Source organism: Sebastes umbrosus, chromosome 4 (genome assembly GCF_015220745.1).
Source record: "Sebastes umbrosus isolate fSebUmb1 chromosome 4, fSebUmb1.pri, whole genome shotgun sequence".
In the NCBI taxonomy this organism is placed as follows: domain Eukaryota; kingdom Metazoa; phylum Chordata; class Actinopteri; order Perciformes; family Sebastidae; genus Sebastes; species Sebastes umbrosus.
The window spans coordinates 23,098,876-23,120,358 of NC_051272.1; the positions used below are offsets into that span (position 1 = coordinate 23,098,876).

Sequence of the window (21,483 nt, forward strand, 5' to 3'; positions counted from 1 at the left end):
ACTCTGCTTCCATCAGTCTTGGTGCCACCTCGGGTTGCCTTTCTCCGTCTACTGTTTGATACCCCTCTTTGCTTTTTTCCCCTGTCTCCACTGTACTCGCCGTGAATCACAACCGCAGAATTAGTTTGGAGTCAATGAGAGGAATTGCGCAAACACCTCGGCGACGACGTCTCCGAGATTCAAAAGCAATTCATCAAATTTCACGGACTTGATAATTAGGTGCATCAATGTGTTTGCCATCCTGTTTAATCTCCACTTTGATCCACTCTAATCTCCAACTGTACTTCTTATCCGAGGCTTCCTTTGGCCCACAGGGCTCGCGACTGAAGAACGAATTCTTAGTTTCCATTCTAGGCCACTTCTGGCTCGGGTTCTCCGTTCACCCCCTGTATCTGGGGTAAATTAAAATAATTCAAAGCATGCTTCACCCTAATAACACTCTCTAAGCCGCTTCAACCGCATAATATAATGGTGAAGGAGACTGGATGACTGGCTTAGTTATTGGATATTGGCTGCAGCTCAAAGCAGTATCAAGAGATGAGAAGGCCCACACTCACTGAAAGATGAATCGGTTGATTATCATTATATAATCAGTATATTACTTATCATATCACGGAGCATCATCATCATCTGCCAGTGGTGTCATTTAACATGTAAACTCAAATTAGCATAAATGACACAAGACTCCAGCACACACATGATATCACTTCCAACTGGATGTCTGTCTCTTCTGCCCTGTTAAGCCCATTTCCAATAAAAAAAAGTATTTTACATTATGTTATGAGTATTTCTATTATTTATTTATATTTCTTCAGAAAAAAAATCAGTATCTACTTGTTCGTTTTGTATGATGATGCTTTACTTTTTTATGTAGGAGCACAAAATAATAGTCAGATAATCATGAAGTACTGAGGGGCTATTCAGTAACTACTAGGGCTGTCAATTGATACAAATATTTAATCGCAATTAATCACAAATTAATCATTTTTATCTGTTCAAAATGTAACTTAAAGGGAGATTTGTCAAGCATTTAATACTCCTATCAACATGGGAGTGGGCAAATATGCTGCTTTTTTTGTACATGTACATATACATTTATTATTGGAAATCACTTAACAATGACAAATATTGTCCAGAAACCCTCACAGGTACTGTATTTAGTATTAAAAAAAATGTTCAAATCATGACATGGCAAAATGGTCAGTGTGTCAATGTGCTGCATTGCCTATGACTTGCCCCAAACTGCATGTGATTATCATAGAAAGTGGGCATGTCTTCAAGAGAGGTCAAGAGACCCCTTTGAAAATGGCCATGCCAGGTTCTCCTCACTAAAATTTTGCGCAAGTTTGGAGCATTATTTAACCTCCTTGCCGACAAGCTAGTATGACACGATTGGTACCAATGGATTCCTTAGGTTTTCTGGTTTTATATGATGCTTCACTCTAGCAAAACCGGGCCCGCTACAACCTAAAAGTTGCATTAATGCATTAAAGAAATTAGTAGCGTTAAAACAAATTTAACTCTGTTAACTTTGACTTCCCTAGTAACTACACATTATGATATATCCCTTTACTGCACAAAAATAGCAACTAATGATTGAGTAATTATGGGTAATGAATGAGCGGTTACTAGTTTGTGCCGCTCAGAGGCTGGTTCAGAGTAAATCGATACTCAAAATCATTACCTGATGACCCATGAAATATAGTATCTCCCAGTCTTTTATAACTCCACACCACCTCACAGTGGCAATCTTGCTTATCCATTCAAGCATACTTCCAACGTATAAGGTACACATTTGCAGAGAGAGCCCTCTCCCACTGCGCCAGAGTGGTGTATTTAAAATTTCAATGAGCCTCGGTTCAATACAACAGAAAGGATGGCAATTTTATAAATATCAGCTTGTATGCTTGTATCTCAGAATGAGCACACAATAGCAAAAAACAACTAATTATCCTTCGGAATATAACACCTAAAAAATAGATAAATAAAATAAAAAGGCCAACAAAACAAATTATATATTCTCAAATCTCTGAAGGGAGATTTGTGAGTGAATCTGTAAATGATTAAAGTCAAGCTTCTTGCTTTAATCAAATTTAGATCTTTAATCTAAATTGCAACTTCCTCCTGTTTTAATTTGAAGGATTTTACAGTGCTAATTAGGATAATTTGTAACGACAGTTTTGGTGGTTTTCACCATGTTGACCTGCCTGCACTCTCATTCCTCAAAAGAGAGAAAAAGAAGACACAAAGCAATTCGACAGTGAAAATAAAAGTTTTGATTCATGTTTTTGGAAGAGTCCCATTTCTTAAAGTAAGAGCATTTCAGAGGGATTGCTGTTGAAATGTTGCCAGACGTATCGTCATTTGAAACTTTGCCACTGTTTGGCCATACGGTAAAATGCCGCCCGACCAAATATGGTCTGACAAACTTTGAGGCTTTTGGTTGCTGAAATGTGTGGGCATTATGAAATTATGTATTCCTTTCAGTCTGCATGCAACTTCTTTTGTGGGTCATGACTAAGTGCCAGTATCAAAATTTTGTGATGCAAAGATGATGTAGGCAGTTGAAATATACTGTGTGAAATTGATGGAGAGAGAGGCGATAGGGGAGAAAAAATTATATGGGTTCTACAGAGCATGATGAAATTCAGTTTAGTACAGTTTAGGGTCCATCCAGAATGTGTATCTTAAGGTCGGTTGCTCTAGCAAGCTTGGTAGTTTTGTCTCACTTCACTTGTGCACCATGGTCTAAAAATGTTGTTTTTTCAAATCTCTCGGATAAAAATCCCACGTTCTGTAAGTCCATTTACAGAAAGGTGTGTGCAAAACACAAAATATATCAGATAAAGAATGTAAAATATGTTGGGAAAATGATCAAAACAGAAATGAAAAGTAGGCAACTAACAGCCAAAGGAGACAAAAACTCTGGTGGTGACTACAGCCGCTAGATGGCGCTGCGGTAGTACTGCCGCCATTTTGGACTGAAAACGGCAATGAGTCCATTGCCATGGATGTAAAAAGACATCTGTAAATCAGAGGATATATATATATTTTTTTTTGAGGTAAATCAACTTCCCAGTATGAACACTTTAATAACCCTCATTTATATCGTTATGCGCTTAAAGTTGAAAAACTCACTAATAGCCAAATCCAGAGTTATTTTTCTCCACATAATGTTCGTATGACATACCCAATTCTGCCGGCGTCTGCTTCCTGCTAGCTGTATGCGGCTGTAATGATGGATATATTGGTTGTAATTCATCACTTGTATTATCTTATAATAACCCCATGGGTGGTATGCTGTAAGCCTGTACCGTGGCGGATGTATTAACGTCTCTGTTCCCAAACAACCGGCTATTGGCCAGTCGCTAGCATGCTTGCCAACCTCGACACCTCAAAAATAGGGAGGATTTCAAAATTATAGCGGGGGGCTGGGTGTCCTCCCCCAGAAAAAAAGTTGAGTTTCAGAGACTTTGTTTCCTGCATTCTGGTGACTTTTAAAGAATGGAAATAACAAAATAATAAGTACACTGCAACTGCATTTTAATGTTAAATAGGCCTACTTAAAATTTTACTTTTATTTCTCAGGAAAGAAAACTGAATAATTTGCCCCTCTGGCGTGAACTTGTGTGAATTTCTGGCATAAACTAATATTCATCAGTTTTTATTCATTCATTCATTTTTTGCCCCTGCTTGAGTATTTCTTTCTCTTAGTGCTCTCCATTTCTCTCTCCACCTCTCATTCATTGATGGCCGTTTCAGACACAACTCGACAATGGCACCACAGCCCAACTTGGGTGATCGCGAGCATATCTATGGTCGCGAGCAGCTCTCTTCCTCCAGGAAATGACGATTTGGTGTAGCTCTATCGTTGTCCGAGTGAAAAACAGAAGGGCTTATACACACTGTACAGTGCAAGAAACGGGTTGAGAAAACAAAAACTAAAAAAGGTGTCAAAATCGGAAGAAAAACAGGAGAAGTGTGACCCCGGGGGGAAAGCGAGGGAGGGCAATGAAAAACGTGAGTCTCCCGGGAAAATCAGGAGGGTTGGCAAGTATGGTAGCTAGGAGTGCTAGTAGCATGACATAAACATAATTTAGTTGTAGGCTATTTACGCTCTACACTTAAATAAACAATTAAATAAATCAGTAAGTAAATAGTTACATTATAATAGTATGCATATTTATAATATTGTTATTGTTCAACACAGGCCATTTCGGTAGAGACATTAAATATTACATTAGAATATAAATCATTTTGTTTTACTTTTGTACAGCACTGTGTAGGTGGACGTTTTTACTGGCGTCCGGTAGTCACTTTCAGTCCAAAATGGCGGAAGCGTAGCTTTTGTTGCTGATGTTAAGATAAGATAAGATAAGATAAGATAAGATAAGATAAGATGAACCTTTATTAATCCCCGGAGGGAAATTCAGGTGTCAAAGCAGCAAATGAATCAATGTCAATAAATAAATGTAGAATGTACAATAAGTAAATCTAATATGTACCTATTTGCAGTCTATAAAGCAGTATATAGGTTGTATAGTATAAAGTAAGTTTAAAGTGCGCCAGTGGTTACAAGTCCAAGGTGGTTGCAGATAGTGCAGATGCGTGTTTAAAGTCCTCATAGTTCTCATATGGGGGTCAGCCTTGGTTGTGGAGCCTGATGGCTACCAGCATGAAGGACTGACCCAGGCGCTTTGTGTTGTGCCGAGGGGGGGATGAGTCGGTGGCTGAACGTGCTCCTCATCTTGACTAGCTCATCATAGAGAGTGGAAGGGGTTACTCCAGGATAGCGTCTAGCTTCCTCCTCATCCTCCCCTCTGCCACCACCTCCAGTTCGGATCCAACTACAGAACTAGCCTTCCTCACCAGTCCCCTCAGTTTGTTGGCATCCCTTGTGTTGGTGTTACCCCCCCCGCCCCAAACATGCCACGGCAAAGAAGAGGCTACTACAGACTGGTAAAACATCTGCAGCAGCCAATTGCAATGGAACAACCAATTGGTTTTCACTTCTTATCAATATGCGTTCTTTGTTACGGTTCACGTCCTTATTTCAACACACAATTAGACCAATTGATGCATTTTTTGTTGACTGAGTATACATTCTAGGAGACACGTGAAGCCTATCCACCGAATCTGATATTTGTAGGACTTTTAGAGGAGAGGAATAGCAATCATCACACAAACAACACGTTAACTCCTTCGGCCACAAACCTGAAGATGAAAGGTGTGACCATATGCCAGAAGCTCCACATTCCTCACCATAATTAAATGCATATTGCATAGAAACATCTTCTCATGCTACTTACTGTAAATGAAGAAAGTATTGAGCACTTGAGAGATTATTATGCTGAAGCCGGAGCCATCCCAACCCAAACGCTTTTTATTTCAGGAATTAAGCTTGAATTTATTAGTCATTAGCGGTTTCCTCAATCTTTTCATTATACTTTTTATGGCCGCCAATGAATATTTTTAATATCCTCTTCTCAAAGTATAGAGCGCTCCCTGCACATTCATATATTGTTTTTTTTTATCTGCTGTTCACTCATCTATTACAGTGTGAAATATCACATTCAAATAGTTGAAGAGAAGGATAACTGACAAGAAAGTTGATGCCTTAAACACGTCAAGTTTTACAAATGGATGTCACTCTTTTATCAGAGTGACAGAAATATTTTTAGAAATAATTTAACCCCAGTAGTTTATTCTCTGTAGAAATGATCCGCCACAATAAAGTAAGAAGCCAAGCATGACTGTCTGTTTCTTCTGCAGGTGAACAGAAGCTGCACAGAATCACACTATGCATAACAAACCACAGAGGATAACGTACAATAGGTGCGTACCTATTTCATGTAATTATGGTTAAATAAAATACATGCACTGCAGAGTCAGGAAACTCCCCACAAAGAGCCCATTCTAAGCTGCAGCCACATACAGTTCACTACGTGTCTCTTCCTGCTGATAGTTCAGCATCAGTATGCCGTACATCTTCTAACAAACTCCCATATTCCTGCTAGAATTGTCTATTAATGCACGACCATTAAAGGCTTACGAAGTTTGCTGCTGAGAAAATCTTGACTGACAATCAGAGGATAAAGCTTTAAGCATGACATAAACCTTGTAATCCTGTATCATAGCAGATTTAGACTTGCTATAACCTCCGTTTCAGCGTGTTTATCTCCTTGGCTGTGTCTCTGTTCATGCAAAACAAGCAGTGCTCCAGACAATGGCGTACCTATTCACATGTGAGGCAGGGAGCAGATTTGCAGCATCTGGATGTGACGGCCGATCCTCCCTCTCTCTCTCTCTCTCTCTCTCTCTCTCTCTAATCCTCCGTGTGGTTGTCTTTCTGCTCAGACACATGGGGGATCGAGCGGGCCATCCGTTCACATCCTGCCTGCCACGGGGCAGATAAACAGAGGAAAACAGCCACATAATCAATAAGAAACATTATAAGGAACTGCGTATTTCATTGGCTGTGTTTGCATTCAGGCAAAAAATACACTGCCTACATTTAGCTGGGATGGAGGTTGATTAGCTCTCAAAGTTAAGTGTCTCTTCAGGCTGGTATCACAAAAACGGTACAATGCGTGGGAGCATGAGAGCTCATGGTGAGTTATGGATAAAAAAGAAACATGTCATTTTTTGCAGTGGCTTCACTTTGCCTATGTGATGCAATTCATACAGTACATGCATTTTTTATAGATACTAAAACAACGCTGATCGTGCTGCATGTCCTTAAATGACATCAGGTCAGTAACACTTTACTTTAAAGGGACAGTTCAGGTGTTTTGAAGTGAGGTTATATGACGTACTTAGCCATAGTTGGTGTATTACTTATAGTAGATGACAGTCGACATGCCCCCCGCTTGGAGAAACAGGCAGGAGTATACCAGCACGGGAGCAAAGCAATGTACTGCTTTGCTGGACAGGGCCGGCAGCAAAATGTATTTTAGCCACCTAAAAGAAAGTCTCACCTAAAAAAAAAATCTATACCAGTTTAGGTGTACGCTATATTTAGAATATTTTCACCACATTATCTTGCTGTCAGACAGCCTTTTCTGATGGGGAAGTGAGCTGAAAGTGAAACTTATCTATGCTCTCTTCAAAGCCACCAGACTCCATTGACAAAAACAGTATAGATACGTTTCACTTTCAGTTCAGTTCCCCGTCGACAAATGTAGCTCTACCGAAGCTTTGGTCTCCAGGGCTGGAGTCGATGCTGTACTCTGCACCGTGCTCGTTCTCGCTCGCTCCACCTCTAACGTGCATGCGCGCACACTACACACTGCAGAAGAGTTAGTTTAGCTCTGAGAATATCTAGTGAATGTACAGTGGAAGTTTGTGCAGAAATGAATGCTGCAGCTCCTCCAGACCAACAGAGGTTTTCCGTGTCTTTTGAAGTGACGGGGCTCCGCAGCAAGTAACGTTATCGTCTCCGACCAAAACTCTGGTGTCTCCCCTGTTCCATCTGACCACGGTCGGGAGGCTGAAGCAGGAAAAGTTAACACTAAGATCAGCATCGATTCATGGAGAGACCCTCGTCTGGTCAGCTAACATTACTGCCAAGCAGATAAAATATAGATTGATATTGTGGTTTTAGCGGACGTGTGTCGCGTCACTGTTTTGACCGATGCTCGTTCATGTCTATGTAGAGCGAGCACAAGCGCGAGCAACAGGATGCTGACTTTTGTTGACTTAACGGCCAAAGGTGTCGCTGTTACCAAGCAATTTATGATTCTTACATAGAGCCCCTTTAAACGGATATTGATTTTTTTTAGGTGAGCCTTTCTTTTAGGTGGCTAAAATACGTTTTGCTGTCGGCCCCGTCCATAGCAGTACATCTCTTTGCTCCTGTGCCCGTACTATTGTCTGTTTCTCCAAACTGTAGGAGTGCCAACCGTCATCTTCTGTAGGTAATACACCAACTATGGATGAGTACCTCATACAACCCACTTCAAAACACTCAAACTATCCGTTTTAACCCGCAGTAAGCATAATGTTTTTGGCATCATTGGGCAAAAATTCCATAATAGTTTTTCAGCATATTGTAATTCAAGTGCTCTGAGGGATAACTAGACTTCTGCACCTCCTCATGGCTCTGTTTTCAGGCTTTAAAAAAATGTAGCCCATGACGGGAGACTTTGGCCAATCACAGGTCATTTCAAAGAGAGAGCGCTCTTATTTGCTATTCATTCAATGGAGGCAGCTGTCAGTCACTCACAAACTCCAATCAAACGGTCAAACTAGGAAGCGCTGATCAAATATGAATACATTGTTAATACAAACACTGTTCTACTGTTGATCTGTAAAATGGGAAAGTTTGCTCCGGCTGGTGGGCGGTGCTTCGTATTTCCTCAACTGATCTCAACATGGCTGCCGAGTCACAAACTTTCTCATTTTACAGCTAAGCAGTACACTACAAGATGTTTCTGAAAACATCTGAGGAGAGGAATAGACATTAAAGTAACAGAGTATTGATTCATATTTGATCAGCGCTGCCTAGTTTGACCGTTTGATCGGAGTTTGCGAGTGATTGACAGCTGCTCAGAGACGGCAGGCTCCAGCACAGCTCTGATTGGTTGTTTTCCTTCGGTCTGTGAAAGCTTACAGATGCCATTAGGAGCATTCGAGGACAAAGAGGCACATGATCTTTTAAAAAATATATTTTTTAATCATATTTGCTCCATTTATATACCCACTGCTGCTATAAGTCCCACTATTAAGCATTTATAAGCAGTATACAAACATTTAATACATGGTTTATAACCCACTATAATGTAGGTATATGCAGGTATGAGGACATTTTCAAATGTTCACGAATATAGTATTTACATGTTAATTTACTGTATATACTGTACAGGGGGACTTAAAGTAAAGGAAGAACGACTGAAATCATAAATGCCAGATACCCTAACCTCCTTGGAGAAGCAAAGTGCAACTTTAAGGGGGGATAAAGAGTCCAGTCAGAGCTTTATTTGGCTACTGCAAAGTATCACCTTGAAAGGTTGGAAATAATTGAACACCATTAGGTTCACTCCTGATTACCTTAATCACCGTTCTCCTATGAAAGGTCATTTTACAGTCTGGTTAACTACGGACAATAAGAATCAATGACTGGTAAATGATGGCATTCATAAGAGCTGCTTGTGGTAATGTCTAATGGGCAAGCTAACACTATTTTAAAGAGATTAGTGAGATGAGGAATAGAATATGGAGCCGGACGTGACACGGCATGACAAACTGTGACCATTAAACATAGTGGATGACTGGAAAGTAATTCGCCACCTCTGCTCTTGGTGTAGTTACTAAACGGTCACGCCGTGATTACTTTTTAACCTTTTTAACCATTCAAATAAATCTGGCAAATCGGATGGTACCTGCTAAGTAAATCCAGTCAATCTGCGTCAGAATATATATTTGGTTTGGAATTAGAATAACAGATGGCTGTTGTCATGTAAAAAGATTGTAACTCGAGTTTCGGTGGTTTTATAGTAATGTCGTCACGGTAAAACTAATGTTGTACAGTATGTTGTGGATTGAGAAAAAAAAAGATGCTTTTATTAATGAAACAGATGAAAAATATGTCATATCCTCTGATAGTCATTAGTCATATTGACTAAATATAGTTGATTATCTCCTTTAATTAGAATTTTGAGCCTAATTTATGTGCTTGACTTACATGTATAACCATTATTAATGTGCTTCACACTCAAAGAAAAAGGGTTTTGTTGCATCATTAGTTTTTCACTTTGAGCACAATGTAAAGCGTTGTACTTGATGCGTGTCATTCACACACAAACACCCACAAAAACACCCACTGTAAAATCAATATTCTCCTTGCAATACAATGAAATTCAATTACACTGATCCGTTATTGTTCTGTCATGAGAACATTCTTTTGCATCTCAGGCTAGACAGATATGAGGGAAATATATATTTAGCGATATCCTTTCTACAGTCCAATATATTCAAAGCGTCTTGCAATACATGTCCACACTTAATCAAAACAAACATAAACAATCCAGTATTTCAGACGAGTGTGCCTTTCATTCTGAGTATACATTACTCCCGCAAATGGACAATCCATAAGATGAACTGGAGTCAATATTGAACGGCTGTGACCAGAAACGTGGTGGGCAGTTTGTATAGTGTTCCCTATGAAATGCTTTCAGGCATTTCTCTGTTAGCTTCAGCTCACGAGCTGCACCACTGCACCGGAGAGAGCTGCTGGCAAAAAAACAAAAAACAAACACTTGATCTTTGCCACTTGCAGTATAAATAATAATAATGAAAAACAATATTAAAATACTGTAACTCTGTTTGGAAGAAATTGGGGTGGGTAAACAGATTCCGGTGCCAAAAAAAAAAGTGGGAAGTGAATACAGACCACACAAAGTCAGAGCGCAAAACAAAACTTTGAGCGGCTTTAGGTGACCTGCAACTTTCTATCAGTCTAAATTGCAGTCCACTGAACTAAACTGTACTAAACTTAGTACACAAATTTCCATTACTATATGATATACAGTATGACAGGGCTGGTGTTTTGGATTGCAAAAGACGTGGGCAACTCCGGGGGCCGGAAAAGTGAAACCAATGCGGAAGTGCCTTAAAATTGCATTCTTTCTAACAGCCAGCAGGGGGCGACTCCTCTGGTTGCAAAAAGAAGTCTGATTGTATAGAAGTCTATGAGAAAATGAGCCTACTTCTCACTTGGTTTATTACCTCAGTAAACATTATAAACATGAGTTTATGGTCTCAATCGCTAGTTTCAAGTCTTCTTCAATACAGCATGATGTTCATTTAGTAAATTATGGTCCCATTTACAGTCAAATAGACCATGAAGCAGGGTATGCTTTAGGGCGGGGCTACCTTGTGATTGACAGGTCGCTACCACGACGTTGACCAATCTGGGAGCTGTCTTACAACTGTAAGCCTTTCACAGTGTGTTTTCAGTTCATGAAAGTTAATTAGAACTTTTCGGTCGCCTAAAATTGTCTTATTCAGCTCCACCTCCACCCTCTTGGGTCACTTCTGGTTGCAAATAACCAACCAATAACCAAGCGATGGCGAAAATGCCAAACTCAAGGCTTCAAAACGGCAGTCCACAAACCAATGGGTGATGTCATTGTGACTACGTCCACTTCTTATATACAGTCTATAGGCTGCATGCACCTGATATGACTAGTTAGTGGATTTTGGTATTGTGCCTGTTTGAACAAGGCACAGAAAGACAACGGAAGAGAAAAGAGACTACAAAGCAACCAAGAAAAAGACAGATCAGAATCAGAGAGAATCAGACAGACCAATAAAAATCACATAAGAACAAATGATCTTGTTCTCTACGGCTTGAGTTTTACTTAATTAATAAGGCTCGGTAATCTATAATAAACAGCACCAGCGCATACTGGAGGCTAGTTTCTGCTCTGTATTTAATCTAAGTGGAGGAGCTCAGACTGACCCTGTGTGGATAGCATTGTGCAAAAGCCCACAGACACCAGCGATAAGCTTTTTCTCCAAACTCTCTGCCAGCAATTTAAGCCTTGCCCTTTGCCATAATCCCTCCCAGACTCACTACTGGCTGCCATGCAGAAGAGTATCTATCCTAACTCAAGTTCCCAAACTGTGCCCTGCTGATAATGTTCTGGAAGCCAAATGCCAACTGAGCTATCAGCAAATTAAGTGTAACCCCTGTGATATTGCTGTTCTGCAATATGCTTTAATTGTATTTTGACGCATACAAATCCTGACATTCTACATCATGGAAATCATTTAAATATCACTGAGCAGTAACAAAATGGTGCTAAAGTCCAAAAAAAGGATCTATTTGTGGCCAATATGGACGGACACATTTACGGCGGCTGTGGCTCAGAGATAGAGCAGGTCATCCACCAATCGAAGGTCGGCGCTTCGATCCCCAACCCCTCCTCCGGTCACATGTTGAAGTGTCCTTGAGCAAGACACTTAACCCCAAATTGCTCTGAAGGCTGTGCCATCGGTATGTGAATGAGTATTTATATTAGATATTGATGGGTAGGTTGGCCATCAGTGTCTGAATGTGTGTGTGAATGTTGAAATGGAGTGTAAAGCATTTCGAGCGGTTTGAAGACTAGAAAAACGCTATATATTGTAAATGCAGGTTCATATTCATAGTACATATACAGGCTGTTCTCATACATCGTTAATATCTATACCTACGAAAAGTTATGCACTGCAATTTTTCACATATATTCCACAAAATCAATGCATATTTAATTCATGTAATTGTGAACCGGGATGTATAAAGAGCGAAAATCGCATCATAGGGAGGAGGTCGGGGTGGATGGGTTGGTGAAAAAATCCCACACAGGAAACCGCTGTTTGTATCCCCTGTGAAACTATAAGTCAATGTTGATTTATTTGTTGTGTAACTTCTGTACTGTGTAACTATGTAACGCCACTTCCATAGTTATTTTAATCCAAACCACAATCTTTTCCTAAACCAACCAAGTTGTTTCCTGCAAAGACATTTATTTTGAAAAGACAGTATGCACGGTAACGTGCAGAAATTGACACTTGTTGCTCGACATTCATTGGAGAACGCATGAAAAATGAGGAATAACTTTCTGTAAGATATCATAAGAACCGCTGTATAATGATAAGCTGACATAATGGGCATGTGAGGATTGATTTAAGACAGACTTGAAGAAAAGTTAACCTATCCTTTAAGTGCAGCGTATGAATAAAGTTATTATTTGAATAATTTAAAGCATTTTCATGGTTTACAGTAACCCAATTTCCACTTCATCTGAGTTTGCATGGCTTGTTTTATAATTGGGTTAACATCCAGAATAACATGTAATAGCCAACGGCAGCAACACCTTATTGAAGCCACAAAACACAATAAGTGAGATCAGGGGGCATTACTGTTTTGTTTTTATAAGCTTTACTTTTCTTCCACTCTCAGTAGGCATGCTGCTACTTGTGTATAGAATCGCCTCTTTACCATTTACCACCACTTTACCCCCAGAGTGAAGTAGAAGTAGAGAAGTGGTACATGCTCAGACTGAAAACACCGAAAGAATCAATGTTTAAGATCAAGGTTTACACATCCCACAGTATACTTTGACACACTGGTGATTAATTCAGCTCTGTTGTTCAGCGGTTATTGTTTCTCTCATTTCAAGCTTATAGTCTTTTCACTAGGATCCATGAGTGACAGTATTGGATATTTTGACCTAAAGTGGTATGGGTTTTACTCTTGTGAGTGAGTAGTAATGAGTGCAGATCTCTCAGTCAGTCAATATCAGTATCAGCAAACAGGGTTGCAGACAGAAACATTTACACCACAATGCAACGTGATTTTCTTTTAGCAAACACAACAGAGCTGATTGCTTATGCTGAATTCTGCTCTCTGCTCTGGGTGTTTGAGAGGAAATAGTTGAGCCCGTTTGTGTATTATGCTGCAATTCAAAATGAAATAGCATTAGTTGATGGCTTACAAACTATATGCTATCCCTTAAAGGTGCCTGGCAATGTCGACAAAGCACAGAGAAGCTCGGATTACAACACACACAGAGGGAGAGGGACTTCATTCTCTGCTCAGGTAGACATTACTCCTCTATATCTTTACATAGAAAATAGTTGTTTGATGCTTTATCAATGCTCTGGATTGAGCACCTTGAAGAGTTTCAGCTGCATGACAGTTGCAGCAATTGATGTATTGCTTTTATCCGGTAATAATCACATTGTTGTAAATGTAAAACACACTGAAACACACTTGGCAGTAGAGCTGCATCTACTACTTATTTTCATTATTGATTAATTCATTAATTTGAGTAGTTTATTCTCTGAAATGTAAAATGCCCAAGGTGATCATGATATTTGTAGTTGTTTGACCAAAAGTCCAATCGAAAATCCAAAGCCCAAAGATAAAACTGAGAAATTTTGAAATATTTTTTTGTTGATCTACTAATCGATTAATCGCTTCAGCTCTACTTGGCAGTACTACAAGGCACTTGCACACAAACATGTAATCGTGTTTAATTCCATCAATCACTGTGCAGTAATTCTGTGTCCATGTTTTATGAGAAATGTCAACAATGTTCTGAACCAGAGGCTCCAGAACAAATGTGCAACACTGAAAGTCTCAAAACAAAATAAAGTCTTGGCGAAGTATATTTTCTGCAAGAGTTGTGCATGATGTGCGGAGGTCTTCCATCCTGAAAATCTATAGCTGAACCCTTCTTTTTAAAATGCCCTTTGGACTGTGTGTCACAACACATCTTTTTTGATATCTTTTTCTTTGTCTCCCTCTTCAGATTGATGGCCTGGTGACTCCACGGAGCAAAGTGTAAAATGAATCATAAAAATAAAGCCACCACTATGTCCAGAGCCCAGCCGTGTAGCAACTCCATAAACATCATCACACGCTCTATTTTTGAGCGGAGGCTAGATCTGCTTACATATGAGGCATAAGTGCCATCCGAGCATGTATCCTGTTCACTTTAGCTGATCAATGACAGCGTCTCTGTCAATGACCTACACTTTCATCACATCAATTTCACAATTTGTCTTAGTCCAGTCAATAACCACAGAAGTAAGCCAAGTCCATATTAACATGTTCCAGGTATTATGTTGAATTAAGCTACGGGAAGCCCTGGAACATATGAAAAAAAGAAACATTACAAAAACACATGACGCAGTCAGTATCTCTAGCCTTGCCAAGTCTGTGTGAAGCATTGGGGGTAAAAAATAAATAAATTACTGTTACTTTGCATCCATCTCTTATGTTTTTACAGTGCCAAGATGTGTCAGCTCTGTGGCCCATGAGACAGGTGAATACGCTACCTCTGCAGTCTATTACAATTACTGAAAGTACCTCTAATGAATCATTTCTGTGACTTTGTTCAGAGCTAGGGCTTGCAGTACTTTCCTAAACTTAAATGCAAGCAGGTGTACACACATGCGATCACATTCAAGACTGGACTGTAATTATGGTTAAACATAAAGAAAGCCTGTAACCACAGACAAGGATGACCTATGTGCAGAGATTCCAAGAAACTCAACATTGAATATCTTGAAACCTTCAATTAAAGAAATACGCAAGTGGGATATAACAAAGTAGACTTGAAAATAGTAAAAAAAGCAAAGGTACACTGGCGTTGTATCTTGAGAGATATTTTTCAAGACTAATGCCGAGTTTACACCAAATGATTTTTCAAGTGATTTCACTCTCGCAGACATATTTCCAGTGTAGGAATAAAATCCCAAGAGTTTTGCTTGAGTTGCTCCCATGATCTCGATCGTTTAGTGTAAGGTGGTCATAAAACTCAAGCCAAGCTGTCTTAAGTCAGTCTTTTTCTCGTCTTGACGTTCTGATAAAATCAAACAAGTTTAGTATTATCGGACATTGTCAACAACCAATAGGAGCGCTCTTTCCAGCACCAAACAGGATCAGCAAATGGGGAAATAAGTAAACATAGAGAAACTGGTGGAGTGAGAGGGTGTCAGACTTTAGTCTTTTAAAACTATTTTCAAAGTCTTCTAGTGTATGTTAGGCATAGCCTAAGCATTCTGCAGAGAGAGCACAGAGGTTACATAGAGTGCATATACAGTAGGTGAGCAGGATGATGCTCATAATTTGAGCTAGTCTGGCGATTTCGGTGTTGTTGACCTGGTTACCCGCCGTTGGAAATACCGACGACAATACAAACATATTCCTGAGGGAGTGCCTGTGTTTGCCCTGGGGCATGTAGTAGGAGAAGCGCCATGGATAGCATTCATGACAGAAACCAACGTTGTGATGCAAAACTCAATCTCTGGGGACAAAATAGTATAAATCATTGATATTTGTTGATTTGTGTCATACTGGAGTACTACTGCGGTTTTACAACCAATAACTGTTCCAATTCAACAAATGTGTCCTCTGAGGAACTTGATCTACTTATTTCTGCAATATTTTTTTTATATTTTCTGCATCATGTACCCTCTTACTCATACTGTATATTGTTTATCTTGCTGTAGCAGGACAGGACCAATTAGAGGACATCATCTTCTGCTGTTCTATTGTGTTTTACGTTTGACCTTGCTGACAAACCTCATGTATAACTGAAGCACTCAACAGCTTAAGCTACATTAATGAACGCTTTGTACTAATTAAGAAAAACAGCATATTTTTTTACTCAAACACATAATATAGTATATAGTACAATGGTTTAATGTTATGTGGGTAATGCTAGTGCAACATTAATGAAGTACTATAATCAAAAATGCAGATTTATGCCATAGTGCATTTTCAACAACATCTACTGTATCCAACATACAGCAAAGTCATATGTATTTTTCCCATCATTCTCTGGCTCGAAGCTATTAAACGCAACCGGAAATGCATGCGAGGGCAACATTAATAAACATAGACAGTCTCGGAGGCTGACAGTAGGTGAGTCAAGCCTCTTCCTCTCTCTGCCCCGTTCTCTCACTGACTCACTCACACGAACACACACACGCTTCAATAAGCGTTGTATACTTAAGAAAGCAGATTTGTTTAATACTAGCTGTTGTCCCACAGTCGCAGCCATGCAGGGCTTTTATATAAAGGGAAGCAATGAACTCAGATTTGCCAAGTCACAAGCTGAATTACTTTGCAACAGAACGCCCCGTGGCCCTTCCCGTACCAGAATCCAGCAGCCTGCAATAACAACACAGCCTCAGTAATCTCCAATGTGCATGGGTAATATTCTGCTTTTAGTTTAGCGAGTGTGCTCTAGTTGATGTAATGAAATTAGAGACTCACATTACGGTAGAACACTTAATCAGCAGGTTAATTTCCCCAAGTAGAAATACAGTGTATCAGGTTTTTCAATCTTCACTCGTTTGTGGGTCCAATAATTCTTCTGGTCCGATCCGTAAGAGCTGTAAAATTGCAATTTGTGGCCTAGATTTGATTCTATGCCTGGTGGGAGCTCCATGTAGACTACCATTATATGTAAATTTTATGTTTTCATTCAATAAAAAGAACATCAAACACATGTAAATGTCTTAATCTTACTAGAAGCCATCAAGTGAGCTCACGTTATGTCCTAAACCCCATGTGTAGTTTCAAAGTGAGTCCAAATAAAGGGCATTTTGATATAAAAATGTCTGTTATGAAATATAAATTAGGTCTGTTATTATACATATAACAATGATGAAATAATAATGAGTTGAGATTTAATATTTTTCTTAAATTATCTCACAAATGATGCTACCATGAGCTTTAAACACACTGGAGAACATTTGAGGCATGGAAATACCGATCATACAATAATACTTTTTTTGATTTTATCATTACATGTATATCTGAAGAGCACATATTAAAGAGGCTAGACATCGTTGACTGTGTCCTTTGGGACGTCTCCTACAGTTTTAGAATCTAAATACATATGTTCCTCTGATATCTCCCAAGGTGAATATAAACATATGGCTGAATTACGTGCTACATTACACCTTAATGTCTCCCTTCATGTCTCTGCCTAACACATAAACCCTTTGAAAATAACATGATGTAGAATCTCTGTGCTTCGCTGACTCTCTTTCTTTCTCTCTCCGCCGCTCCTTCGCTCACGCACAAAACCTCCAGAGAGACACATCATGGATGATAATGGCTTACCTCCAGTGCAGACACTTATTCATATCCTGAACAACAAAGTTGGCCAGCCGATAATCACTACATGTTGTGGGCAAACACTCCACAGACATCATCCTGAGGGGCCAGAGCCTTGTGTGTAACAGGTAGTACAAATCGATACCACCAAATGGCTGCTTGCAGATCCCACGTAATTAGACAGGAACACGGGGAGAAGGAGAGAGCTCCGCTCACACCGACAGATGAACATTAAACAAGCGCTTTGAGCCTCCCTCTTACCATGTTTCACCAACACTCATTGCCTTCCTATCGACTGGCAAAGCTACTCTCAGCCAAAGTGTGGATTGACTTGCTATTGGAGGGGATCCAAGCTATACCTAAACAAAGCAGCTAAAAGACAGCAAACAGAAGAGGTGCAGCAAGGAATGATAATGAATGTTATCATCCATTTCACTCTCTGCTTTCATCTGGGTAAAGTGATTAAGAAGCTCTGGGCATACTGGAGGTTCAGACAACTGCATGTCAACACCTCTGTGTTTTTTTTCCCCGTTTCTCCTGTCACTGACCCCTGGATACTGTCACATGAAATATAAATAATATACAATTAATAATAAAAGTAGAAACAAAGTTGTTGGAGGCAAAATAAGTAAATAAAACAACAACTTTGATCTCTGTTTGATTTTAAGTATAATTGTGGTTGAAGCATGGCTGTGTTTGAGAAGTATGTCAGTATTATAATATAAGAGAAAGCAGCACTGTTATGAATTCAGATTTTCCAGATTGTTTTGCTTTGATTTCTATCAATGTTTCACTCCATAGTGCTTACCAGCTTCTATATCTGTAGCTGCACTTGGATGTGCCGCTGATATGTTAAGCCTTCAACCTAATATTGAAGGTCTATTATGGAAGGTTACACGTTATGGAAGGTTACACACTTAAGAGTCTCCTTTCTATGTGTATGGACCGATGGCCATACCATTAGTAATGAGCAATTTCTCTCTCTCTTACTTAACTGCGGCCCAATCCCAATATCCACACTCACAGGGTTCAGGGGCTGTCCCACTGTCAAATCTTCAAGTGTTTCATGGCTCTCTCACAGACATTTTTAAGCCCTTTATGCACACTTTCCAAAAGTCTGCATTTCTTCAGATTTTGCTTGGGGTAATTACCCACAATTCATAGCTTTGTGACATTATAACACAGGGTTACCAGGGGAAACCTGGAGGTGTTAAAAAAGGTAAACAAAGAGGACGACACATGGTTGTTCAGCCTGGCAAATTTACACAGACACACTACATTAACATTAAGGATTTAAGATGGTACATAAAAAGCACATGGAATCAGAGGAATGCAAGCATAGGCTATATATATTACACACCTAGTTTATTCATCAACCATTTGTTTTAAGGTTGCTTATTAATGATGCTGTTTTACTGTTGAGTAAATTGATTATTTGACAATTAACTCTCATCTTGTAAGATAAGAGCCTGGAAGACGGCAAAATCAGGCAGTAAAAAATGTAAAAAAAAAAAAAAAAACGCAATTGTACATAACATCTTTTGACGTCATCAAGGTAACGTGAAATATCACCTTGATGGCGCCAAAGTGCAAACCTCTTCGTATTTATGCTGCGTTCCAATTTTCTCTGAAATTAGAAGTTGGAGCTGGGAATGACTTCACACCCGAGTTAACCATGTTCCAGTCGTCCAGTACAACAAGTCGGAAAACTTAATGGGGGTTTGCTCCAGCAAGCTTCACCATTGTAAATAATATCAATTGATGACGCATTATGCCGGTATTTTGCGCATACAAACACCGTAGCAATATGTCCACAAATAGAAGTTGTACAGTGTGTGTACGACTGATTTAATGAGACACAAATAAGACAGAAGTGCTAATAAACAGTATATTACTACAGCTTTTTTACTGTTGATGTGTGGAGCAGCCATCTTGACCTTTGAAGTCGGGGTTGGTGAGGTTCGTCTGGCTTTCCCAGTCAGAAAGCCGACTTCAGGAGGCGTTCCAGTTGAAATTTCTGAATCGGAAAGTCCGATTTCCCAGTTCAAATGGAATGCAGCATCCTACCACTCAAGGCTTAAGGCCTTAGGGGGGACATTGGGATCGGGTCTATCCCTCTTATGTCACTCTGACATTTTTTTCCCTCCCGCTCACTGCAGGTCAGATCTGACAAGAGATGTGTTGGTGAAAATGTGCCGATCCCCGGATAAAGTATAGGACCATTCATACAGAGTTAAATAAACACATCTTCACAAACCCCCTCGGTCTGAAATTCAGGCTTCAAAACACACATTTCTTAAAGCAAAAAACAGAATATGGCAATGTAATGTCGTTGCCTTTGTTGTCCTGGTATCGTGTGGAAATTTCCGTAATTTATCTTAAAGAGAAGAGAGAACGATGCGGCTCCACAGGTATGAAGAAAATGACACTTGATGCTATAGAAAATCCTTGAAACAAGTTGATTTGTATTGGGAGCAGGTGAAATTATCCCCCTCGGAAGCAGTTATCTGCGCTTGTTTGAACAAAATAATCTGTTAGGACTCAGTAACAGACAGAGTGACATCTTTAGATGGTTATTTTTGTAGTGCAATGAAGGATGGATGAATCAAACAATGGCGGAAGAAGGAAGCGGGGGAGCCGCTGAGTGATTACAGTAGATTTCTCTCTTGTAGTACATTGCTGTTAGGTGATTGTCCAACTACCAATCCATCCAATATCACCATGTGTGTCAGCATGTGGCTTTTGAAACTACAGGGAGGCCCTTCCTGTTCAAATATTGATATGGCAACAAAATAGTGTACCTGGTGTTCTGGGTATTTCATTGTGTGCGTGCCTGACAGCAGGAACTCGCTCTCTATCTCTGTATCTTCTGCTTTTATTCATCTTAAATTCTTTCCTTCAGTTGGGGGTTGTTACTTGCTTGGAGTATGCTGACATGATAGCAAATAAACTCAGTCTTTCGGGGTCCATTTGTGCATCTGTGTCTTCAAGCTTTGCTAACCCCTCAATATCTTGAGTGGACAGTACCACCTGAAAAAATAAATAATAAACTCATGTTCAAAGTCGACTTACGTCATCACTCATACTCGGTAACACTTGATATAACCAACATTTATAAATGGTAAATTGATAGTTAATTAAACTTAATAGTTAGTTATTTTACTGTTAACAAACAATTAAATGATAATTAATAATATTTACTAATGATTAGTAATGCTATAATTTAGATTATTTTATCATTAGTTTGTGTAATATGAAATTTACTGATGAATTAATTAAGTTTATACATTTCATATTGTATCATAGCTGATAACAGACAATAACAATTACATTCTGATTACATTAAGTATTTATAAACAGTTCATTGTTGTACACATTATAACATTGTATATACTATATTAAGTATGTGTTAATGATTACCAAATCATTTGTAAACCTTTAAGAAATTGTTTGTAAAACATTGATAAACATTACAGAGATAAATGGACCAGAAACCAATTATTAACCTTTGACAAAGTATTAACTATTGTTTATAGATGCTTTACAAAATATTTATTAACCATTTAACAACATATTAAAATCATCAGTTGCAACTTTATAATAACCATCCAAATAATGTGATGTACATAATGTGTGCTGTAATCAACAAAGTGTTACAAATATGTATCTATGTCATGTTTATATATGTTTTACAAACAATTTCTTGAAGGTTTACAAATAATATCTTAATCATTAACATATATTTATATATATAGTTAAAAAACATTATAATATAAATTATAGCATTGCTAATAATTAGTAAACATTATTAATTATCATTTTGTTGTTGTTGGTTTAACAGTAAAATAACTATTAACTAG

At 39.0% G+C, this 21,483-nt stretch overlaps 1 protein-coding gene across 1 annotated transcript in view; it reads right to left on the bottom strand.

The window, feature by feature from the left end:
* The window catches only part of lrrc4ca (leucine rich repeat containing 4C, genome duplicate a), a 188,727-nt gene that overhangs the window by 64,099 nt on the left and 103,145 nt on the right, over positions 1 to 21,483 (bottom strand). The window contains exon 3 of the mRNA XM_037767592.1: positions 6,236 to 6,397. The gene's annotated coding sequence lies outside the window, so the exon portion shown is untranslated. The remainder of the gene's footprint in view (positions 1 to 6,235; positions 6,398 to 21,483) is intronic.